Source organism: Acomys minous (assembly GCF_964271855.1).
Source record: "Acomys minous genome assembly, chromosome: 14".
In the NCBI taxonomy this organism is placed as follows: Eukaryota; Metazoa; Chordata; class Mammalia; order Rodentia; family Muridae; genus Acomys; species Acomys minous.
Genome location: NC_140496.1, coordinates 87,229,736 through 87,256,691, shown reverse-complemented (window position 1 = coordinate 87,256,691; position 26,956 = coordinate 87,229,736). Strand labels below are relative to the sequence as shown.

Here is a 26,956-nt window from a genome sequence, read left to right as displayed (position 1 = left end):
CAAGTCAATTGTGACGTTCAACAGCCTGAATGGAAAGGTCGGCAAACTTCTCCACCACTAAATTTCTCATTCTGGGATCTGGAGTTGTCCATTTACTTGTTCAAAGGAGCAGTCACGGTGTACGGCCGTGAGCACGCATGGGCACCCTTCGACTTTGCGGAAGGTTTTAGACGAGGTATCAAGGAGCCAAGCGAGTAAACATTAAAGACGAAATTTAGATGAGCGTCCAGGGAAACCATAGAGTACTTTACAGGGTAGCAGTGATTCGGAAGTTTAGAAGGTCCCTGAGGGCTTCAGCGACTATATAGGTTGGAAATGCAATAGAATGAATGCTCTACCAAGCTAGGGACAACGCGCTACCCTGATGGAAGGAGCCAGTGGAGGGGACAGGGGACAGACCTTACCAGCCTCGCTTCTGTGTTAGCACCTGCTCTGACAGCCAAGGCTTCCAGACGAAATTTGACTGAGAACATTTTGAAACGTCCTGAGTTGAAACAGACCTGATGACTTTAAGGATTATGGATGAAGAGGTGCATCATGGGAGGGAAGCCATGTCCCTGTTCCTAGGAAGGTGTAAGCAGATGCTTATTTATGTCTATATGTTAATTTATTAAGTGGAGAGTCAACTGAGACAATATTCAAAGAGTTCAATAGTCCTGACAAATTGATGTAGGTTGAAGAAAGGCAAGGTTAACAGATCTCAAGAGAATGGCAATTCATGAGAAATACATTAATGGAGACAAAAATGATAAAAATCACAAATGATTATTGAGAGCCAGACATTGTGATTCAAGGTACAGTGCCATTGACTTAGAGCACATCTCCTTCAGAGGAGTTGGAAGGTGTAAAGTGTGTTAGCTTTTCTGAAGATGCACTACTTGAGAGCAGTTGAACTAAAATGGCCTTGCAGGCCGCCGGTCCCAGTCTGTGGGCCTAGTCCTTGTACTGAGGACAGCACGCACAAAGAGCAAAGCAACACCATGGGAGGGGCCGGGCAGCCAAGGTGGAGAGTGGGGAAGTGAGGCTCTGTACCCCAGCCTGACCAACACAAACTGGCCTCTCGGTTCTCTTATGAAGCTCTTTCCAGGCCTAACTTCATGGCTTCCCACTGGGTACTATTCCTGAAGCCACAGAGCGTTCGCCCCCATCTCAGGCATGTTTGTCCCCCTCTTCTCTAACGTTTTTAATATTCAAATCTAGCATTTTCTGTATCATGTTTTAACAGATGTAACACCTCCCTCCCCATTCTAGGTACAGAAAAAGTCCAAAGCTAGCTAAACCTGTAAGTTGTATTGTCCTTGGTTTGAACAAGGATTAAATTCCATTTTTTCCTTGTTTAGAGAAAGTAGAAGATACACATTCAGTGGTTTGTTATAGTATTTTCATTTTAAACAAAATCCTTTGCAGTGTAGCTATAGGTAATTATCTATTTGCGTTGTCACCAGCTCATAGATAAGGGGGAGGGGAGAGTATCCCATGTTCAGTGGAAATAGAAAACTCAGATAACCATTGAGATGTAATATGAATAAATTAATAAAAATAAGTAGATAGATAGATAGATAGATAGAAAGAAAACTCAGGGGCTAGTAAGATGTCTCATCGATTAAAAGACCCTGGCACCACACTTGACAATCTGAGTTTGATCTCTAAAAACTTCATGGTAGGAGCAAACCAGTTTCTACAAGTTTTCCTCTGACTGCTACACACACATACACACACACACACACACACACACAAATAAATAAATGTAAAAGAATAGAAAACCGAGATTTATAAAAATCAAAGTGACTATGGTAGTTGATAGATGTTTTCACACAAGGAATGGAAGAGTGTGGTCTGCACTGGAGAACCTCTGGGATCACCAACCATTGTTTGAAAAGCAGGAGTGTGTGGCTATTCCCCGTTTCTGCCTCACATTCTCTCCTTTGAATTACCTTCAAGACACCAATAAGCTTTATCTTCCAGATAAGAATCTTGGGAAGCACACTGGCCAGAAGTTGAGCCAAACACACTAATAGATGAGCTAATGCTTTCTATCAAGCGTCTATGCAGTGTCTGGTAAAAAGATAAAAGGTTATTTAACATGCATGTGGTGAATGAGTAAACAAATAACTTTAGTGAAAACTATTGCTAAGAGTCTTTGATAAAACCCGTTGTCAAAAGTTATTTAGAACAATTTGTGTGAACTGCTCCTGTATGTGCCCACACACATGGAGTGGTTCAGCTTACTATTTAAAATATCCATTTCGTTAGCAATGATAATCAGATACAAATAAAACAGAAATAAAATAAAACAAATAAAGCATCAACAGTGATATCGTAGCTGTCAAAACTCTTTTTGATTTTTAAAAAGATTTATTTATTTTATGTGTATCAGTGTTTTGTATATATGTGTGTGTGTGTGTGTGTGTGTGTGTGTGTGTGTGTGTGTGTATCAGATCCCCTGGAATTGGAGTTGTAGACAGTTGTGAATTGCCATGTGGGTGCTGGGAATTGAACCTGGGTCCTCTGGAAGAGCAGTCAGTGCTCTTAACCACTGAGCCATCTCTCCAGGCCCTCTTTTTTATTTTAAATCAGTCTGTTGTTTTTTTTTCCTAACATGCAAACATAGACTTTCTGTTTCTAAGAAGCCTGTAGTCAGTATTTTTTAACTTAATTATACTCCATTTTTTAACTGTGCCCTTTCCTTTTTAATGTTTTATTTTATTATTATTTTTTTCTGTATGGATGTCTTGCTTGCATGTATCTCACTGCACAGCTTGTGTGCCTGGTACCTGTTGAGATCAGAAGAGAAAGTTAGATTCCCCCAGAACTGGAGTTACAAGTGATTGTGAGTCACCATGAGGGTGCTGGGAACTGAACCCATGTTCCCAGGGCTAGTGGCCAGTAATTTGAACTGTTGAGCAATCTCTCCAGCTCCTTGTCTTTTTTTTTTTTTTAAACTCATAGAGCTATTTAGAAGAAAGTGTGCATATATGCTTGGAAAACACAAAGTAAAATATTCCTTTCCATATTAAATATTGTATGTCTGGGGCTGGAGAGATGTCTCAGTGGTTAAGACCACTGGCTGCTCTTGCAGAAGATGCCAGTTCATCTCCCAGGACCCCCTGTGGCTCACAACCATATGTACCTCCAGTTATAGAGGGTGTGACACCCTATTCTGGCTTCTAGGAGCACTGCAGAGACATACATGCAGACAAAACAAATATACATAAAATAATCTGTAAAAAAAACTACTGTTTCTGTTTGCTTTCTCAACTTTGAAAAAAGGGATGTAGTCCCATCAGAATCCTTTGTGGGCAATAAGAAAGGATTTAAACCCTACATGACATCTCATGGATCCCACAGGCTGTTTTGAGATCTCAGTGTTGACGGCTGGTTCTTTTCAAAGAAGCTGAATAGACAACGGTTGCAGTTATTCTGGCCATGTGGCCTCACTTAAGCTATCAAGGTATCACTCCCCAGTTACAGACCTTCTCTGATGGGGTCTGGATGTACCCCACGATCCATGCATTGACACTTAATCCCACCATTCTGGTGTGAAGTGGCTCTGTTAGGGAGAGGTGAGCACACCATGAGGGTTTTGCCATTGTTGGTGGAATAATGCCCCATAAAATGACTAGCGGGATGCAGCCAAGGTCGCTTTTGACCTCCTGTCCCTTCTGTTGTGTGAAGTCATAGCATTTGCCATTCCTGGATGGGGCAGCCACAAACATGCTGTCAGCACATGTACCCAGTTCCTCACCAGACACAAACTGGGTGCTGCTTTGCTCTTGGCCAAGGCAAGATTTCCGTATTTTACAAATCACCCAATTTAATGTATTTTACCGCATCAGCTCAAACTATTTAAGATCCTATTCCTTTAGCAACAACATATAGGTACGAAGGTGTCACATACAGACTTACATTTTATCAGTTATTAAGCAGATAGCAACAAGGTGCTTTCTAGTTCCATATTTTTCCCCTTATATTTGCTTCTCTAAAGTAGGAAATTATTACAAACTGCAACTAGTTTTAAATATTTCTGTATTTTTTAACTTTGTGTGCATGTATACTTGTGTATTTGTGTGCTTATACACATGTGTGTGCATATACATACACATGTGTGTGCATATACATGTACATGTGTGTGGGCACATACAGGAGCCAAAACTCAATGTAAGTTGTCACTTCTCCTCAGGCACCCTCCACTTTGAGTCATTCATTTGTTTGTTGTTGTTGCTGTTGTTGTTGTTGTTGTTGCTGCTGTTGTTGTTGATATATAGTCTTTCACTGGCCTGAAACACGGAGCAGCATAAGCTGGCTGGCCTGTCAGTCCCAGGTATCCACCAATCCCCTGCCTGCCCCCCCCTGGGATTTTCAGAGAGCATCGCCATGCCTGGTTTCTTAAAATGGCATCAAAATCAGGTCCTTTGCTGGCAAAGCAGGTGTTTTACTTACTGGCTTCTCTTCTAAGCCTTCTTTTCTACATGTTATATACAAAAAGGGAAGTGCACATCTCCAATTTCTTTTTCCTTTTCTGTTTTGCGGGAGCTAGTCAAATTAATGCAGAGTTAGTAATTAGGATTTCATCCTACATTGTGTAGGCAGTCAGAACTGACAATGAAGTGAAAAGAGAAAATTGGATAAAGACTGTGGAATGTGGACCATTTGGCTCTTGTGTCTGGAGGCTGGCACAAACTTTAATCAGGTGCAACAAATTAAGTGTGGTGTTCATACCCTCTGCGTATTACATGACTCTTCATTGTATAGATTGTATGTTTCAGTCTCTGACTTCTGTGCAATGGAAAGGAGCAGGTTAGTAGAATACAAATAAGATAAGTCCGCCGCAAAATCATTTTCCTTCTCCGATTCTCCAGGACAGGTGCACTTCTGAATGAGTCCTGAGTAATATTGCTAAGTATATATCATTCAGGGGAAAGAGATGGAAAAATCATTTTGTGTTCATTTTTCCAAGATCCAAACATTGCTCAGTAAATATTCTGTCTTCTGGAGGTGGCAGTGGTGGTTAGCTTTAAGATTCCCTGACCATTGAAAACAAATGCCCTGTAGTAACGCAATAGATGTAAAGCCAAAATGTCCATAACACGCTCTATCCCAGAGCACATGAAACAAATAAAGATATCAAATGCATTGACATTCTGTGTAGTGGTATAAAGTAACATCCTGCATGGCTTCTCTGTGCCCAAGCTCGATTTCAGATTCCTAAATGCTGGCTTTGCTTTCAAAGAATAACATTTCAGTTCTGGGACTGACTGTGCAGAGGCAGGATCTGAAGTTGGGGGAAAGTTAAGAATGCGGGGCTTTTTGGCTTTGGAATTAGCATGCTTTCATAAGCTGCTGTTTAAACTGGTTCTTATTAGTAGATCATGCAAGAGCCATTCCCCCCCCCCCCGCCCCACACAAATGTGACACATTCTCGTAATCAAGAGCAAATGTTCAGTCTTCAAGTCTTGTGCTTTTCCCCCTCTTCGGCCCACCCCGACTTTCACTGTGATACGAGGATGCAAGGGACAGAGGAGTATGTTGAGGGTGGTGTGGGAGTGATTGTCTCCTGGAAGGGAGGGGAGCATTACTGAGTCAGGTGTCAGTTGTCAGGCTTACATTGCCCTCCAAGGAGAACCAGGATTTCTTCTAAAGAAGTAGGAAGTCTATGAAGCTGTGTACAGAGGGTCTGATAAAATGTGTACCCCCCACTCCTGCCATTTTCCCCCTATTTAAAAGATAGTGTTTTTATCTTAAGGATTTTGAAAGTGATTGCTTTAACACTAAATGCTATTTTAAAAATCTTTTCCAGTTTCTCCTCGTTTCTGCTTTGCTGCCTCTGGCTAGGGAGACAGTATTTGAGATGTTATTGATGTAATTTACATTTTCTTTTTTCTTTCTTTCTTCTCTCAGTCACTAGAGTAGATTTCTTTTAACAACTGTCCTCTCTCATGGTGAAATGTCCTATAACTGCTGATGATCCTCTACTGTACCTTATATTCACTCTCTGTTGGTATGTACTGTGGCTTCCTAATAAATAGATCAGCCTATCGTATTGATCTCGAATGATTTTCATCTTGATGTGTCTTACTCTATTTGCTCTGACCAAAACCACAGCTGAGATGTGAATGCTCTTTTCTTTTCAACCACCTACCCAACCATTAGTAAGTCTTCAAAATCTGCCTTCAAAATATATCCAATATTTAACGTGTTCCCACATTTACTGCTACTAGCAAGTCCAAGTCCTAGGGTTTTTAAAAAAATATCTTCCTTTGCTCATTGGTGCTCTCCATCTTCTACGTCCAACAAGCTTGGCATTCTGAGGATCAACCATTGTTCTTGGTGACATCTGCTATTTTGCAGTAAATTGGATTCTTGTGTTCATTATAATTTTAGATTGTGACCTCATGTTGTGTGAGACTTTATCTCAGGAAGTATCATCTGGGTTGAGGGTAAATACCTCCAGGGACATTAGGTTTTGGCTTTAGCCAGGTGTTCCAAATGTATACATAGCTTGGGACCATTTTTATGTTAATTTCAAGATTGGGCAGGAAATTAAAACACCTAGACTATTTGTGGATAAGTCCTAGGTAAGTACTATAAAGAGAGATGTTTGCTTCCTTCTCTCAAAGTATAAACTACAGTTAGTATTACCTACCTCTGCAGGTGAGACCCCATTTAGGCTCTCATATCTGCATACCCAGGTCCTTCCATAGGCCTTACTTGCTTTCTCTACATAGTTGTTGTAAACCACCAGGTTGGAAAACTAGCAACATGTCTCCAGCACCCTACTTTTTAAGAGCCATACCCCACACCTCAGCTTATTGCCCTGACTCCCCTCAAATCTCATTTACTTATGTTTGTTTGTTTGCTTGCTTGTTTGTTTGTTTCGAGACAAGGTTTTTCTGTGTACCCTTGGCTTTCCTGGACTCACTTTGTATACCAGACTGGCCTCGAACTCACAGTGATCTGCCTGCCCCTGCCTCCCGAGTGCTGGGATTACAGGGGTGTGTGCCCAGCTTCTCATTTAACACTTTACATTTCAATAAGAAATTTTATATTCCATTGACTATGTCTAAGTATGTTTTAGGAATAACATCTCTAAGTGCTTCAGAGCATATGACTTGAATAGATGGATATTTACATTTTTCAAATGCTTATAAATTAAAGATCACATTTCCTTGTTGAAAATTTGGAGATAGTAGGAAAGGAAGTGTTAATTTCTTCAGACAAGTTCATCTGGTCTCCCAGGCCTCATGTGGCCCGGGTTCTCCTTCTTCAGCATGGCCGCAGGCTTCTGTCCCTTAGGTGTATCACCCTGTGGTTTGAACATGCTTCCCATATCTCCAGAATGTGCTCCATGTTGTCAACTGCAACAGAGAGCATGGCTGCAGTGGACTTTGACTATTTCTTTTTAAGATGGGGAAACTAAATGTTCCCAGGACCTTTTATTACCCGCAGTCACTTACGTCTCACATACCAGCACACCCATTCAGGGCCACTTCTAATACCAAGGCTGTCTGGAAAACAAGGATCAACATTTCACTTTCCATGGCTCATGTTATCAAACCATAAAGCACCACTTTTTAAACTGTGGATTGGACACCATATGGGATTGGATGACCGCCTGTTAGGTAATGAGGAGAACTTGACAACAGTAAAAGGCTTCAGAACAAAACTTAATTCAAAATCAAACATAAAACCCAAGGGTTTCTGGCAGTGCTCACCCACACAGGGTCACACAACTTCATTGCAGCCTTGGTTGTGAAATTGAAAACATACCGCACTGCACCTGCCCAATGCTCTGCAGCCCTAAAGAATAAACACCTTGGACAACTGTGCTATAGACTAGAAAGAAGCAAGACATTTTGTATCCTGATTGTTATCCCCTCACTTGTATCTTCCCATTTCCCTCTCCCTCCCTCTTTCATCCTATTTCCTTCCCCTAGACCTCTGACAGAAGAGGACCTCCTTGCCCACCATGTGATCACAGCCTATCAGGTCTCATCCAGATAGCCTGCTTCCCCTTCTTCTGAGTGCCACCAGGCCTCCCCACTAAGGGAAAGTTGTCAAATAGAGGGCATCAGAGTTTATGTCAGAGTCAGTCCCTGCTCTCCACACAACTGTAGAGAATGTGCTGTCCATTGGCTAGATCTGGATAGGGGTTCTAGGTTTACTGCATTCATTGTCCTTGGTTGGTACAGCAGTTTGAGCAGAGTCCCCTGGGTCCAGATCTGTCAGCCTTAATGGTCTTCTTGTAGGGTTCCTGGACCCTCTGGGTCCTTATATCTCCCCACTCTCCCTTACCACTCTCACCTGGAGTTCCAATAGCAAGTCTCAGCATCTGTCCTAAAGCCCCGCTAAGTGAAGACTCTCATAGGCATTTAAAAATGCCATTTTAGAAAACACAAAAAATGTTTTTGGGTTGGTGAAGATCTTTTCCCAGTCTGTAGGCTGTCGCTTTGTTCTCTTGACAGTGTCTCCTGCCTTACAGAAGCTTCTCAGCCTCATGAGGTCCCATTTATTAATTGTTGACATTAAGGCCTGGGCTGTTGGTATTCTGTTCAGGAAGTTGTCTCCTGTGCCAATGTGTTCCAGGCTCTTCCCCACTTTTTCTTCTAACTGACTTCATATAAAGGGGGAAGAAGTCCCCCTTAGCCACAGTCATAGGGGAGGGGAGTAAGGGGAAAATGGGAGGGAGGGAAGAATGGGAGGATACAAGGGATGGGATAACCATTGAGGTGTAAAAGAATAAATTTAAAAAATGTTTTTGGGATAAAAGTATCTATCTTTCAAATAAAGTTAGCAAAAATAAGAATAAAATGAATCTTAGAACATCTCAAAACCTCACTTCACAGACTCTCTCACTGAAATTGTCCTTCTCCTTGTCCTAGAGACCTGGCAAGGCAGTTTCTCACCAGTCATCTATCAATCTTTTTTACTTTGATTCTTTTTCTAAACAGCTGGCCTTATTTTAGCCGGAAACTTTCAAAATCATGAACTGTGAATTGGGAATGAAGATTGTAAATCCTCTCTTCTCGGCTAAGTGTTACCTTCTTGATATAATAGGAGCACTGGTATCTCAAGCAACAAATAGGAGGATCTGTACCCAGCGTATACAAAGCTAACTAAGAGTTCTCATGGCCTCCATGTGCCTCTTTACAAAATATCCCAGTTGTTACATCAGAAAAGACATACACACGCCAGATGTGGCATCAGAGGAGAACTTTCCATGTTCCTCATTTTTAGGCTCAAATTTTGAGTCTTACTCCCCAAGAAACTCTTTGCTCTGTGTATCTCCACTGTTCAACTTTCTTTGATAGCTGAACTCCTACAACCTTCTGGACACTCTTCTGCATAGTTACATCGGTATAAGGGGCAAGTTGTGTGCTATGCACATTAAGGCATTTTGAAGTTCTCATTAGCTCCTGTAGTTTTCAAAGCCAGTTCATCCTGGCAGAGGTCCTGGCGATTACTATCACAATATTGCCTGCTGGTCTTGTGACTGTAAGTCATTTTATGCCTGTATATGAGAGTATAAAAGAAGAGAGATGTAGGGTCAGCTTCATTATTTGAATCTTGCTTTGTTTCTGATTTACTTATCAGTCCATGTTAAGAATGTTTTTCAGAGAAATTTGGCATAAAAAAAAACTTCTGATAGTTTGTCAGACCTCTCAAAAGAAACTTCTGAAGAATGGGAAATGAGTTATTTGCCATCATCAAATGAGGCCACGTGGTGTGGTGCTTTGAATGAAAAATGTTCCCTTAGGCTCATAAGGAGTAGCACTATTAGGAGGTCTGGCCTTGTGGAAGAACATGTGGACTTTTTGGAGAAGGTGTGGCACTAGGCGTGGGTGGTGAGGTTTCAGATGCTCAAGCCAAGCCCAGTATCCCTTTCTGTCTTCCTGCTGCCTTCCGATCCAGATGTAGAATTCTCCCTTACCAATCCTGTACTATGTCACTCTACGTGCCAGCATGATGACAGTGGACTAAAACTCTGTACTGTAAGCCAACCACAACTAAATACTCTACCTTATAAGAGTTTCTATGGTCATGGTGTCTCTTCACAGTAACAGAAACTATTACTAAGACAAGTGGGAAAAAGAAAAAATGAATGATTTTTACATTTTTTAAACAACAACAACAACAGTTCTTCCCGAACTTTAAACCCATGTTTTATGAGTGCTTTATGTACTTCCGGGGATATTTTTCCAAATTCTGTTCCTTGCATGCAGGAATGTAGACATAGACATCAGAAGCCTGATTCCAGATCATATGTGCATTCTCAATTTTCCCTCACTTCAAGATCTTTCTCTGAAAAGGCTTCTCTTGCTCTCTGCAAATCCACACAGATCATCTAATGCTCCTGAGATTCCCAGTGCACTTGTACCCCAGTCGTTGGAGTCTCTTGTTATTGATACAGGGTTCTGTACAAGCCAGTTCTGTCATGCATCCTTGGATTATGGTGTAGCAAGCATGATGGGTTTTAATTATGGTGGGGTTACTGTTCTGAACCTGGCAACAAGAAATCACCTAATTCCTGAAAGTGGCTGCCTGATGCAAGGAAGACAACCCATGCTTTTATAAAGAAAAGGATTTGAGCAAAAGTCAGAGGGCACACTCCCAAATGCAGATTTGTTTTCTCCTAAATCTAGGACAAATTTAAATTAGAATATTTAAGGTATGACTGCAAAACTTTGTTTTGACGTTCATTCTAAAGTTTGAAGTTGGACTAAAAACTTGGTGATTCTCCTAATTCCTGTATACAAATCCAACTTGTGGTCAGTATTGAGCAACACACAAGCATTTGAGCCTGATTGGATGTCGAATTCAGTCTCACAACTTCACTGGGAATATGAGAAGAAACCCAAAAACAGATATTTAGCCACTTAATGGTCACCATAATCATTAAAACATACAAAATTTGAGTAGGGAAATTCATTGTGCATATTAAGATATATAAAATTTGTATGAGTTATAAATTTAATGTTAAAAGGCTTGAGAAATCATGACTCCTGAGCTTTAGACCTCCAAACTCCACCTTACTCTCAACAACTTGTCCTGCTTTCCTATATCAGGAAAATGAAGAAAAAAAATATAACAAGCATGAAAAGAATTAATGGCCTCCAGGGCAGCAAAGAGGAGAGAAAGTTGAAAGTTCATGAATAGAAACCATGGGCTTATTACTGACTAACATAAGAAAAGTATGCCTGGAAATGTTTAGTAAGTGAGCAGTTGTTGGCTTTCTTATTAATACAATACAATAATACAGAGAGACATATAAACCTTTTTCAAAGTAGACCTTTGCAAATGCTCAAGCTATGGGTTTGTACACATCTAGAAACAGTGTGTAAGAATCATGATTGTGCATCATGGAGTGAAAGCCAGTTCGCGCATTGTGGCTTATCAACATGGTATTAGAACTGTTATACTTACCAGCACAACTGAGTGCAGAGAGACCTCTCTCATATGACTCGATATCTGGAATAAAGGCCAGGCTTCATGCCTCTCTTTGGGCTGACACTAACATTAGCTTTAAGACAAGGTTCTGAGGACTGTGAATATAAGGGCAGTCAATGGAGTGAAATGTGCACCATTATATTCTATGTTATTAGGTATTCTATCACATGACACTTCCAAACTGTCATGTTCCAGGAGACTGACCAATTTTCTAAACTTATTTATAAGCTTTTTTTTAAAGGAGGCTTGCATTTTCAAATTATAGATATTGCTATACAAATATTTATATAAGAAATTGGAAAATGTTTCCTCCAGGCTGTATGAAATTCTGTTAGACTCATTCAACCATCTAGTGGTAAATATAAATGAGAATTTTTTTCTCATCTCCTGATTTCTCATAGACTGCACCACGCCACTCATGTAGAATCAATGCTTTAAAGCTGTTGGCATGGAACTTGCTACCACTGTGGATCCTACACTTTACTGCCCAGATTCTCCACTGCTGACCTGGGAATATTTACTCTTACAGTCTTACAGCTTAATTCTTTCAGAAGTATCTTCAAAAGCCAGAGAGAGCTGCCTTGACCATGATTCTGTCTGTAGTAGTAATAAGTAACCAGTCTTTTCCAGATCTACCCAGTCAGACTTCTTTATTTCTTTGTGGTCTTAGTCCCATCAGCAGTAAGTAACATACTTGCATGCAAAGGCTTCCTAAGTAAGCTATACTCACGAATGCACCCAAGATAAAGATAGAAAATAGCAGCTATGTATAAGCTGACATTGTGATATGAGTTTTTTGGCTTTTTTCCAAATCAGTCTGTAAGAGGTATAATGAAAATGCATTTACTTCCTACAGTGTGCCAGGCATTCTTTTGATGTCTTAAACAAACCCTTTTAAACTTCAGTACTAGGAGCTGGTAATATTTCCATTTTCATATAAAACTTGAAATGTAGAGGCAGTATGTTTTCTGTAATATGGTTTATAAATGATAATATTATGCTTTAATGTGTAAAAAATTATGCCATTGACTCCCTTCTAATCTATAGATTTTATCTACAGTGAAAAAAGAATAATCAAAGCATAGATTTCATTGAGATATTTGAGGTTTATGCATAACATATGTTTAATAAATGCTATGTTAATAAATAAGCACATGACAAGTGAACATTTTGGATCAGAATATTTATTTTTAAAAGGAAGGAATATAATGGCGCACAATTCACTTTGATAAATGTCCTTATACTAGTGGTCTTTTGTTGTTTCTGTTGTTTGTTTTTCCAAGTTTCTCTGTGTAGGCCTGGCTGTCTTAAAACTAGCTTTGTAGACCAGGTTGACCTCGAACTCACAGAGATCACCCTGATTCTGCCTCCTAAGTGCTGGGATTAAAGGTCAGAGACATTAAATCGGTTAGAGGAAAAAGTGAAGAAGAGCCTGGAACACATTGGCACAGGAGACAACTTCCTGAACAGAATATCAACAGCCCAGGCCTTAAGGACAACAATTAACAAATGGGACCCCATGAGGCTGAGAAGCTTCTGTAAGGCAGGAGACACTGTCAACAGAACAAAGCAACAGCATACAGACTGGGAAAAGATCTTCACCAGCTCTACATCTGACAAAGGTGTAATTTCCAAAATATATAAAGCAGTAAAGAACTTAAACACCACCAAACCAAATAGCCCAATTAAGAAGTAGAGCTTAGAACTAAACAGATAATTCTCAACAGAGGAATATCAAATGGCTGAGAAACACTTAAAGAAATGCTCACCATCATTAGTCATCACAGAAATGCAAATCAAAACAACTCTGAGGTTCCATCTTACACCCATCAGAATGGCTAAGATCAAAAATTCAAGCAACACCACATGCTGGCGAGGATGTGGAGAAAGAGGAACACTCCTTCATTGCTGGTGGGAATGCAAACTAGTACAACCACTTTGGAAAGCTATCTGGCGCTTTCTCAGAAAACTGGGATTAGGGCTTCCTTAAGACCCAGCTATTCCACTCCTTGGAATATACCCAGAAAATGCTCTACCACACAACAGGGACATATGCTCAACCATGTTCATAGCAGCCTTATTCATAATAGCCAGAACCTGGAAACAGCCTACATGTCCCTCAGTTGAAGGATGGATAAAGAAACTGTGGTACATTTAGACTATGGAATACTACTCAGCTATTTAAAACAAGGAAATCCTAAAATTTGTGGACAAATGGATGGAACTAGAAATGATGATACTGAGTGAGTTAACCCAGAAACAGAAAGGCTCACATGGTGTGTACTCACTTATAATTGGGCACTAGTCCAAAAGGCGTGTCCCATGAAAGTCTTCACTTACTAGGAGATTGGGATAGATGTGAGGACATCCTACTAGGACTCTAGGTAAGAGAAATATAGGAGATGGGGAAATAAAAGGATCCAGAGGCTCTTAGAAACCTACGAGAAGAACATCGTAATGGGTGGATCAGGGCCCAGGGGTGTCTGCTCAAACTATTGCACTAACCAAGGACAATACAAGTAGTAAACACCGAACCCCTACTCTGATCTATCCAATGGATAGAACATTCTCCACAGTTATGTGGAAAGCAGGGACTAACTCTAACAAGAGCTCTGGTGCCCCATATCTGATGACCTCCCCTTGGAGGGGAATCCTGGTGGCACTCAAAGAAAGAATAGGCAGAATATCAAGATAAGACTTGTTAGCCTGCAAACATAAAGTGGGGGAGGTGATCCCCCTTGGACATGGACCTAAGGGAGGGTAATAGGATGGGGGTGGGAGGGTAGGAGGAAGAAGAGGATACGAGTAATGGGAGAATAATTGAGTTGTACTCTGAATAAAATTTTTAAAAAGGGAAAAAAAGGCATGTGTCACCATGCCCAGCTACTTGTGGTGTTTTGAACTTTGCCTTAAATGCTAATGCTATGGTCAAGCCACATTTGGGAAGTGAAGTCGGCCTCTTTAATCCAGAGAGTGGGACCATCCGCTAGCCAACCTGCCAGGGTTCACACTCCTAATGAAAACTGACTTTTGATTAGCAACTGTCAGTATCTTCTCAGCTAAAGGTGAGGGTTCATGTGTCTTTCCCTCCTCCATGATCAACTGCTCGTGACTTGATCTCCTGGACATCTTTTGAGACAAGCAAAGCTGTTGTGAATAATGGGCACTGTCCTATCCAGAAGAGCCTGTGTGTCTCAATTCTCCCTCATCTCTGACCTGCAATCTTTCTACTCCTTCTTTCTCTATAATCCCTGAGACAAGAGGTAGGATGTAAAGGTCCATTTATGGATGTACACTCCCTGAGTGTTTACTCTTTGCTCTTTCATCAGCTGTGGATTTATAGGCTAACTGCCATATTTACAATGTATTTACATAGACAAGGAAACTTCTCTAATATGGACTGAGACTTACACTAATCTATAGGTAAAGAGATATGAATTTAGCTTCACTAGATCATTCTTAACATGACACTAAGATGTTCTCTAAGATTGGAAACAAAGGAAAAATATCTTCTCTTGTCATTTCTACTCAACATCATACTAGGAAGTCCCAATTAGTCCAATTCTTTAAGAAAAGGAATTTAAAGACTTCAATGTATATAAAAGGAATTTATACAAAAGAAGAAACAAAATTCTTTTTTGCAGATGACATGATTATTTACATATAATATTACAAAAAATTGACTAAAAAAGAAAGTTGTAACAAGTAAGTTACTATAGGCAAATTCTAAGATCTAAGATTAAGTAAAAATATCATTTGCTCTTCTACACATCCCAATGATCAAATTGAAGTGCAATTAAAACTAATTGCAATGATTTTTAGAATGAACTATTTAGTCATATGCCCAATACTATATATCTAGGATCAGTATATAGAAAAAATTTGATTTAAAAAAATCTGTTGAACATTATCAAAGAATATTAACCAAATGGAAATATAGTCTATGTTCATGAATTGGAAGACTCTGTTATTAAAATGTTATTTCCTCACCATTTAATTCAAGATTCTAATGAAACTCAAGAAAACTATTTTGTACATATTAACAAGCTAGTTGTAAAGTCTGTGGGAAAAATACAAGCTAGCCAACATAGCCAAGACAACACTGCAGAGAACAGACTCAGGGCACAGACACTTTTTCCTTCCAGACTTATTATACGCTAAAGCAGCTAAGACACAGGAGATGCGGAGATCAAGAGGAGAACAGGGACCTCCCACAAATAGAGTCTGCCAGATTTGATAAAAATGTCAATTCAATGAATAAAAGTTAATTGTTTAAGTAAATAATTCTGGAAAAATCGATGTCTACATGCAAAAAGTATTTTTAATCAAGAGCAGACAGTTCATAAAATTATGGAGCAGAAACCTAAAAGTCAAATGGAAAACTATAAGTCTTCTAGAAGCAAATATAGGAGAAATACTGGATATCTCTGGGCTTGGTAAAGAGACTTTTAATTAGAACTCCTAAAGCACTATCTGTGAAAGAAAAAAGTTAAAGTGTTAACAGGTTAACTTTTCCAGATAATAAAAATGCATTCTGAAAAGACACAATTAAGAAAAGGTGAGCTACAGCAAGGGAAACATGTCTTTGTAAAGCACATATCTGATAAAGATATGTCTCCAAAGTATACAAAACTATTTAAATTCAACAACAAGAAAACTAACAATTTAGTTTTTAAAAAGTATGCCAAAGATCTAATCTGAACCAATACCTTATCATAGAAAATAGAAAGACGGAAAATAAGCAGTCACAGTAGAAATCAGTCATTAGGTAATTGCAAGGCAAGCAATGAGGTATCTTTGTAACTGCCCAAATCCACAACACTGGCAATACCTTGTCCCATAAAGGGCAGAGAAGGATGGGAGCTCCATTTAATTGCTGGTGGGGATGTAACATGGTACATACATTTTGGAATATAGCTTGATAGTTCAATGTAAAACTATACATAATCTTCTCAGGTGACGCAGAAATCACTCTCATAGGTATTTGCCCAAGTAATACAAAAGTATGTGATAACAAAAATGTCTGTATGCTAATATTTATAGTACCTCTACTGGCAATTGTCAAAATCTGAAAGAGGCCAAGATGTCTTTCATTGGCAAATGCATAACAAACTGTGATAATATCTTTACAATGGTACATTGTTCAAGGCCTAGGAAAACATGAGTGAATGTTAAAGGCATATGGCTCAGTGAGAGTCTGAAAGGTAATATACCATGTGATATTAATTAGATGGTGTTCTCAAAGGCTGACACTATACAAATAGTAAAGAGATCACTGCTTGTGGGATCCAGAGGAAGGAAGAAACTTTGAAAAGATGAAGTGAAAGATGTTTTAGAGCAGTGAAACTACTACACTTTGGATATGCTAAGCTTTGAATACATAAATTCTACATTTGTTTAAAAAAAGAAAAGAAATCCTCACAAAACAGAAAGCAAATCTTAATACACGCAAGCTAAAAAAAAAATCATTTAGGAGTCAGGGGATCTCAGAATGAAATGCATATGTGCAAAAATAATTTAACCACATAATAAATACATGAGACAGATTCACTATGGGTGGTGAAAAATAGACACTGACATGAGTAACATTGGAAATGAGGAACCGTGTGAGTCGAGGTTACAGGGTCTACACAATTGCTAGACTGGGCAATAGTGTAATTTCTCATGGGCCTGTGGGTAGTGGTCCTTGATATGCACGCATGATGGAACTGAACAACTGGGTGGATACATGGTGGGTGGCAGAAGCCAAATTTCTCACTGTTGGTTTGGGAGTTCAGAGAGGAGCATGGGAAGAAAGCAAAAGTGTCACATCTGGTAATGGTTTAGAACCGGAAAGTTCAATATGAACTGGTGTCTAACTTTGTACATGCACTCAAACATAGAGAAATAGCCTTGCTTAGTCAGCCAGGAGGGCCTAGAATCAATGGCACCCAAAGAAGCAAATAAATTTATCCAGACTCTAGATTCTAATACTAAGAAAATGAGCCAGGACCTACGAGAAAGGACCAGTTCTAAGCAACATCATAAACTGTATATGAACCTGGAGCATCATAACAGAACTAAAATTTTAAGAATAGTCAAAAGTACAAATAAAAACAAAAACACATGGCAAGTATAGGCATATGTCAAAAGGACATCAGAAGGAATGAAAAACATGGGCAATAGTCAAAAGCAAAACAATTTGAGCTGGAAAACTGAGTAAATCTAGATTATAATCCAGTAAAATATGAGTCTACATGTCTAGGCTGACACAAATCAATGGTCAAGTAAATGGAGAAGGACAGGATACCCCATACAGAAAACATTTGGGTATTTACTGTAGGCAGTCTACACCTCACATTGGGACCATAAGAATTAGTTCTTTCCAGTAAAAAAAAAATGTAGAAAACTAGGAAGTAGGTTGGGAAAACAGAATTTTTGGAGAAGAACATCACAGACAGATCTTTGTGAGTTCAAGTTCTGCCTGGTCTACAGAGCTAGTTCCTGGACAGCAAAAGCTACGCAAAGAAACCTTGTCTCAAACAAACAAACAGTATCTGGCAAAGATGATCTCAGGGAAACTACATCAGCTACCCATAAGGCACGCTGCTTGGATTGTTCCCTCAGATGCTGTGATGGAAAGGGTGCTTTCTCTCTGTGCTCAGCCTCCCCAAATACCAAAGCCAAGTGTAGTCAGAGCAAAACATCAAAATCTAATTGAGAACATGCTCCACAAAAACTCCTGACCAGTGCTCCTTAAACTGTGAAAATCATTAAAACTGTGGATGTCTTAGAGACTACCTCAGGTAAGAGGAGATGGGAATGACAGGATTGTATGTAGTGTGCCGTGAACATGACCCTGGGACAGCAAGCAAGTCATGACCATCAGGGAAACCAAAGAAACAATAACAAATGAAATTCAATTTTTATGATGTGTCCATATTCATTTATGGCACTGACACAAGATGTCCATCATAGGAGAGATTTATGGTAGGCATGGAGAATTTAAAAATCCCTTACTAGTTTTACTATTCTCATTTTGTGGGATTAATCTAAAACTATTCTATAAAATAAATTAGTAGTGGGAGCCAGGCTGGTTAATGCATGCCTTTAATCCTGACACTAGAACAGAGGCAAGAAGGCTAATTTGGTCTATATAACAAGTTTCATGACATCCAGGGATGTATAGTGAATTGCAGAGAAGGGGGAGGGAGGGAAGGAGGGAGGGAGACAGAGACAGAGACAAAGACACAGAGACACAGAGACAGAGATGCACAGAGACACACAGAGACACACAGAGAGAGGCAGAGGGAGAAGGAGGGAGGCAGAGGGAAAGGGAGGGAGGGAGGGAGGAAGGGAGGGAAGGAGAAGGAGAGATTGAAAACTGCCCATAAGGTACCACTTCAACATCATAGAAATGATATATAACATTCAAAGTAAAATCTCTAGAACATACATTTTAAACAATTATGCACACTTATGGTGTTCTTTTATAGTCACGATATTTCATTCTCTTATCACCTAAAGGGATGTTGTATCAAGCCTTTCACGTGAGAGTGCTCCCTCCCCCAACTCATAGGAACAGTTTATTCTCTAATATCAAAACTTAATAAACAGTATTAAACTGAGTTCTAGTGTAATTTTAACAAGCAGCAAAGTGTGCTAATCAACTCTGCAGTGGATACAGAGATATGAAAATTGAGATAAATCAAATCTAAGGAGATAGTTGATAAACCAAAAATATTTTAATAATCATTTTAAATGATGTCAAATAATTTATACACCATGTGACAATCCACTCTTTTTGTCTTTCTTAGATTTCAGAAACTGTCTGAAGAGGATTATTGATGTAATTAAGTTAAGTTTTTATATGGGCTAGAAAGGCAGGCACCTTTGTAATTATTTGATCTACTTGAATACACACACTCATTTGTTCCACCAAGAACAGTTATAATCAACTCCAGAACATGAATTTTTGGTCACTAAAAACACAAATACAAGGTCAGTGGTGGGAAAGCAAATTGGAAAGCTTCCATTCATTCATGAACATTGTGAACTGTGGTGAAGCAGGTAGGTATCGTTTTCAAAAGACAAAGGAAAGAAGATAAAGGGACTGTGATAAAGGTAGAGGCAGGTGTTTTATAATTCATTAGCTATATTTGTGACAGCCTTTGAAGACAGATATGACAAGCATGGTTATGACTTTGCTTTGAGGCCCCAGTTCAGTGGCAGATTAGTAACCTGATAACTTTTCTATATTTATCTCCACAACAGAGATCCATTTTCAAATCAGCTAACACAAAGCATGCTTTCTTTTCATGTGATTGCAACACTCTCTGTTAGAATGGGCCATCTGGCCAGATTGTCTGGGGTCTGCCCAGCACTTGGGAGATGCCTGTGATGAACCATGGTTACCTCTGCTGCACTGCTGAGAGGCAGGGGAAACCTTTGACTGTCTAGGATGTGGTTTACCACAGCTTTTCTCAGATTAAAGCATTGCTCCTTTAAAGGAGAGGGGACCTTTGTTTGTTTTCATGAATCAAAGGAGAACAAAGAAAAGCATAGCCCTAAAATGGGAGGGAGGAGGTTACATCAGCTGCAAGAAGACGTAAGATACTTCTAGAACATTTGCTAGCACTTGTGCCTCATTCCAGGTTTCTTCTGTTCAAGGGGGAAATGGCCCTTTTTACCTTCCCCTTCCTGTTTCTCAGCCTGGAAATTTCAGTTGAGGATCATGTGTGTCCCCCCTCTTCTGGATGCAGAACACAAGTATTCTTCAGCAGACAAAGGAACACAGGAAGGGAACAGTGAGCTAATGTCTCATTGATCACATGCTTAACATAGAGGCAAGAAAATAATACTAAAATATCTGAGTTCCTTCTTCCCATATCTCACTCTTTCATTTCCTGAAACAATCTTTATTGGGTGTATCCACAGGCTATATAGCAGTGGCTGGCTGAAGTCAACGTTTTCCTAGCTTTGAGTATAATTTAAATTTCTTAAGAAAATGTCACAAGTATTCCAGCGGTTAGGGGCGGGGGAAAGAGACAGATGGCATAATACTCTGGACAGGAAGGGTTAGGTATACTTTTTTTTTTTACATTGTGCATTAAAAAAATTATTTAATTAATCTATTCAGATTACTACCCAATTGTTATCCCATCACTTGTATCCTCCTGTTCCTCCCTCCCTCGCTCTTTCACCCTATTCCCCTCCCCTAGGTCGGGTTAGGTATACTTTTTATAAAGAGGGTTGGGGATAAGGATATCTATGTCTTTACCTGACTTTGATCTGTGTGGCAAGACCTCAGATAGAAATGCTTGTGCAGTCCATCAAGCCCTAAACATAGGGTCCTGTTGCTCCAGCTTGCCAAAATGTCACTCTCTGTTACCAAATCATTTAAGAAGCCCTGGCATTGTCACAGTTTTAGGGAACACTCAGACCAGGGTGACAACAGGCTTCCTTCTAATCATCGCTAATCTTGGAGGTCCTTGGCTCCATCTTGAAAGGGAAATAGGTTATGGATTGATGCAATTCCAAAGTTATACCACAATTCAGCTGATGGTATAAAATAAAGATCATTTGGTCCCAGCTATATTTGTAACTAGAACATCATACTGTACACCTAGCTTGATTTACTTAATTCTAAAAACAATTCATGCTCTAAGCTTTTCTGCCTCCTTTTATCTCCTGAAGAGCTAGTGTGGTTATACATTATATATTCTGCTGGGTTTCCACACATTAAAGTTAATTTATTTGAAATCTTTGGTGCATGACACCTCACCATTGATCCAAACTAGACCACATTCATGCAGCTAGCAGCTTTCTGATTATTTTTTAAGGACAAGCACACAGGGCTGAAGAGATAGCTCAGTTGGCAACGTGACTGCCATGCGAATATGAGACCCTGAGAACTATCTCAAAATCCTGTGTAAAAATCGGGGTTTTGTATACACACTGCAATTCTAACACTGGGGTACAAAGATGGACAGGTCCCTGGTGTGCACTGGCAAGCCCATGTAGGCTAATATGCGAGTGAGAGACCCTGATGTAAACACTAAGGTAGGTTACAAGGTTACACCAGAGGAAGGACTCCAGAGGTTGATTTGTAGTCAACACACACACACACACACACACACACACACATACTCCAGCACATAAAAATTTATCACTCAAATAAAAATCTTGACCTCAATATACACCTAATTATTTACCATTTTTGCACTAATCCAAGATGCCAATCATCTCAACTTCTATTTCGTTTGTCTTTTTCCTTTTTATATGAACTTATTAGCTACATTTATACATTTTGAGTAAGAGTACTATGTAAATTTTTATTTTTCCATATTGTGGAAAGTGTATTTTGTTATATATGCATTTTTGAAGCTGACTTTTTGCTTACTAATTATTATTGTGTTGCACCCATACCACTGGGTGGGAAGGTCTTTAGTTGACAGCCTTACAATATTCTATTGTGTGGCTCTACCACCATTATTCATTGCCCCTGCAATGGACATTTGGCTTGCTTCCAGGTTTTCCTACTGTAAACAGTGACTTGTTTTTAATATGGTCCCTATTGAACATCAGGTGCTGTACCCATGTTTCCCAGCACTCCATACTCTAGCCCGTGCTTTGCGGCTTTCAGCGAAGCATGAGTAACACAACACGTGCACCTTGGCCAGAATTCAGGACAGTTCTATAGAGCCCGAAGAGGACCTCCCCTGTAGACACCATATGGAAAAGTGATATGACCCTAAAACAGGAAAAGGAAAACATCTCAAAGCAGATGGAAAACAATGGTTACTATAAGCAAAAATAAACGTTGACCTCATCCCAAAGAAGTCCATGAGTGTTTGGTGATGGGTGGCACAGGACTGAAAAAGAGCAAAGTCCTTTAACAAATCAGTAGACTAACAGGCATGAAGATTAGGGAGCCCAGAAACCGGAAGTAGGGGCAACCTCAGAAATGAGGGAGTGTCAGGGTGAGCCCAGGCCTGCAGAAGGCTGGACCCACACACATCAGTCCAGGAAGCTTGAACTAGCATCTATAAACCGTGGTTTGGTTGGCATGGGGAAGAAGATAATGTGCTTTTGTTTTACACACATCTCAATACCGTCCTTGATAAACTTTTGTCAACCATGCTAGCACTAAAGCAAGGCTGTCCATAGTGTATTTCAGATAAGATCAAAAGAAACCATCTAGCTCAAGTCTAGTCACTAGGGTAAGGGCCCAGTAAATGAGATCTCGTGAACGGTGAACAAATGCTGGGATGAAGATGACCCACCCTACTCCGTTCATCCTCTCGGTACAGACGTATCCCAGGTGACAAGCACAATACAGACACATAGTTCATCCTTACGACCTTCTCAGGACAGATGGCTTGGTTGACAAGTGATAACTAGTTAGGTGTGGTCAGCAATTGACTCATTAATAAGGAGGGACAGAACTGCCTTGTCCCTCAGCCGACCCAACACTGCCAACGAATAGCTATGTGTTTTAGTGTGTGGTAGGCCAGAAAAAAGTTGTTCTTGCCTAAGATGACATCATTTTTGCATCCTGTTTACCATATCCAGATTTCCTCATTTCCTCATTGTGCCTTGCTTTGCCTCTATACTGCATGCACATTAAATTCTTACTTTGTGCCCTGTTTCTGTGAATATATGTCTGGACCGTTCTTAGTTAAATTCAACTTCACTAACTTGCATAACTTCTCCAAAAGCAGCTTAACTCTCATTATGGCAAAGTTTCCATTTTACCACTATGCTTGATAACAGCACTAATAATTGGAAAATTGTGAGTCATAATTATAGTACAAATGTATATAATAGCATATAAATTTAGCATGACATATGTCTCTACAATTTTCTTAAGTTACAAATAATGAGACAGAAGAATTAAGATTAGTCACAAGTCTCCATTGCTTATCCTGTAAGTGGGTAAAATTATTCCACAATATTGGTAGCAGCTTAAAAGATAATTACCTCCCATGTAATTACCTGTCATGTAATAAATGCTTAGTTAATTATTTCCAGTCATCAACAATGTAAGTTCAGCATTTTAGCAAACAAGGAGATAGACAAAGATAGTTCCTACAAGCCACAATAGACAAGAAAATGCTGTGGAAGAGGGCAGTTCATGCACTCAAAGTATAAAAAGACTGAATGAGAGAAGAGGTCAATCAATTAGATGAGAGTGATTTGTGTCTGCTCAGGGACACAGGAGCTTTGAACCTCAGAGATTATGGGGAGCAGGTTTATTGACATTAATGATGTGTTGCATACTGGGTGTGAGCATGTACTCAAGGAAATCTTATGCTGAGGGCCTTTTCATCCACAGTGCTTGGGAAAGTCTGAGAATGGTTGTCTACTTCCTCTTCACAGGAAAATTCATTCTTCTACTCAGCCTGCAATGAAGGTGAAAGGAAATTGGGCTTCGCGTTCAATACAAAGCTACTTCCCTCTGTCCAAAAGCAAGAAGTGCGCACTCTGCACAAGGAGGAAGCAGAAAACAGAAAACAGAATGATGCTATCATACAGAAAAGTGAAAATCATGAAACTGCAATCCCAGCCCCAGAGTCTGTTATTTTGAGCCACACCCCCCCCCCCCGCCGCCGCCCCACTCTGGTATATTACAAGTAGAAATAAAATGTTGTCTTTCGTTGGATTCATGTAAATTAAGCCTTTTCTCAGAGCTGCCTCCTTTTCCTCCTCTCTGTAGAGCCAGCGCCACAGGAACACTTGCTGATGCAGCATGGGGACAGAGAACAAGATGGTCATGGGAGCCAGACAGAGAAAGTGGCTCCAAGAGCAACCTATTCTCACCTCCTGGGGCGTGGGCTGCCCTCTATCAGTAGTAATTAAAGCCAGGGTAGCAGAAAGCAGGAATGAAGCGTGGCCTCGAATGAAATGTAGCTTATTTCCTATGACGAGGAGTTAATGTGTATTAAGCTACTGTGCTCTGAAAATGTGGTCATTTCAGAGGATGGAGGAGCCACAGGAAGCAGACCACACAGAGCGCTTCTAAAACAGAAGAATATAGATTCAGTCTCTGCCAAGATGTAGGGAAAAAAATGCCTAAGGAAGGTCAATTTGATTTAGAGGGATTTATTTAGATTTTTTTTTTCATTTTCCCCTTCTTTTGAAAGCTCTATTTAACTTCACATGGCTGAGTGGAGAACAAAGAAAAACAGCATATTCGGTTTTATTTTCCCAGGATGTGAAATGCTTCAGCACACAGAACTTCCAGCAGATTTAATCAGGCATTTGAATGGTTGCCCACAATGAAACTGCGCATCTCAATATAAATTAGTAAAAATATTGTGATACACCCTTGATAGCTATCTTTTCAAATAGATGACATGAGGAACCACCTCGGGCTGCTGGCAAGAGCCTAAGATGAGCAAGTACAAGAGGAGGGGAGAAATGTATATTTGAAGATGTTTTCTTTCCATTCCATTTGGAGCCCAGCATCGTTCTCATCTATTTAAATCCCAGAAGAGAGAGCAAGTGTGAGAATGTGACTCACAAAAACTATACAGCTATGGGTAAAATTGAGTGTGTGCAGATTGCGTTTGACCACACAGACCATTGCGTGTAAGATGAGAGGGGATATAAAAAAAAAATTAAATACGTGTGGTCAGATGAAAAGATAAGAGCCGTGAGCCAAAGCCTTCTATTCCAGTCAGAACTGTTCTTGGTGTAGAATTGTGTTCTGAAGAAATAGTAACTTGTAATCAACTAAGTCATCTCTTGTCTCATTCCTTCTTACAAATTAGGCCCTTGAATTAAGTTATAAAAAGATTTGATCAACAGTATCATTTTCCCAATTTGTATGTTAAGTGGAAACAACTCTTGATGTATCAGTCACACAAACTTTAATTCAGAAGGAATTTAAAGATTGTGCCCTTCCAAGGACTTCACTGTTTTCTCTGTTACTGTGGAGAACCTCCTCACCTCCCCCCCCCCAGGATCCTCCCAGTGCACACACTATAAAAGGATCAGATTAGCTGACACTCATTCGCCTACACACCCTTCAGTCTCCAAAGCCAATAAAATAGGATTTTAGCGGCTTCTTCCCAAGGCACTCTCAGATGCCTTAGACACAGCTTCTGTTTCCAGGGGCAGGGAATCCCCAGTGTGAGAGAGCGTGCTTTAATCTTTCCAGCTAATTCAGATAGACTGTTTTCCTCTGTGGGAGCCTTGACACTGGTTCCTGGCTTCAGCATTTCTTGCCTTTTCTCAACCCTCTTAAAAGTATAGAATCTGGGTTTGGGGAGATGGCTTAGTGGGTAAGAGCACTTGCTACATAAGCATGAGGACATGGGTTTGAATCTCCGGCACACATACAAAAAGCTGAGTATGACTCTGACATGAACTCTGGTGCCCCATATTTGACAACCTCCCCTTGGTGGGGAGGCCTGATGGCACTCAAAGAAAGAATAAGCAGGCTACCAGAATGAGACTTGATAGCCTATGACCATATAGTGGGGGAAGAGGTCCCTCTAGGTCTTAGACCTAGGGGTGGGGAATAGGGTGAAAGAAGGAGAGAGGGAGGAAGGGGTGGATACATGCCATGCGAGGGGAAAACAATTGAGGTGTAATCTGAATAAATTAATAATAATTAAAAAGCTGAGTATGTCCATGAGTAGGGCTGCTCCCCTAGCATTAGGGGTGGTGCAGAGAGGGGAAGCAGAAAGATTGCTGGGCTCACTGGCCAGTAGGCTAGCTCCAGGGAGAAACCTATTCTCAAGCAAGCAAGGCAGAGAGTGATAAAGCAGCATAGATGACTTCCTTCTCTGACTGTCACACATACCTGTACACACATGTGCACATATACTACACACACACATACACACACATGCACACACACATGAAAGTAAAAAGGACATGGATCTGCATTCCGTGCCATCCTTTCTCAATGCCTCCCCAGCCCCTCATTCTGTAGCCTTCCATTTGCTCTATCTCCTACAATTTGCAAAACACAGTAACCAACCTTAGAGGAAAGTAAAACTTACAAATGTATATACAAAAGAGAAATATCCCACTTTGAAACAGCCACGTCTTGAAAATACCTTTTTTTTTTAATTGGCTAAGTGTGGGCAAAACTAGCCACTCATTTCCTGCTGGTGAGAATCTACACTGAAAACTGAAAAACATTTTTAAAGGCAAATGGGCAAAAGCAATGAGTTGTAACTGCATCTATTTTTGACTCAGCAGTGATCCCCCTTCCAGGAATTGATCCTGAATAAACATTGGAAGAAATATGCATTCAAGTATAACAGCAGCAATAAAGATGACAATAACATCAACAAAGTGAGAAAACAGGAAGCAACCTGAAGGTCCAGTATCAGGGAGCTGAGTCAATTAGAGTCAGAAACCCATGTAGTGTCTCTGTACCCTATAACAGCTTGCTCACAGTATTCATCAGCAAGTGAAACAACAACAACAGCAACAAAAAAACAAACAAACAACAACAACAAAAAAACCCAAAGGCAAACAAACAACCCTTGGAATGTGAGTGAGTGGGAGATCA

General features: G+C 40.0%; 1 long non-coding RNA gene across 1 annotated transcript; it reads left to right on the top strand.

The window, feature by feature from the left end:
- Positions 1-95: 95 nt before the first annotated feature.
- Positions 96-24,079, top strand: LOC311583036. The gene is made up of 3 exons (XR_014774369.1): positions 96-573; positions 20,136-20,231; positions 23,806-24,079. It is a non-coding gene; the product is annotated as an uncharacterized lncRNA (long non-coding RNA).
- Positions 24,080-26,956: the final 2,877 nt, after the last annotated feature.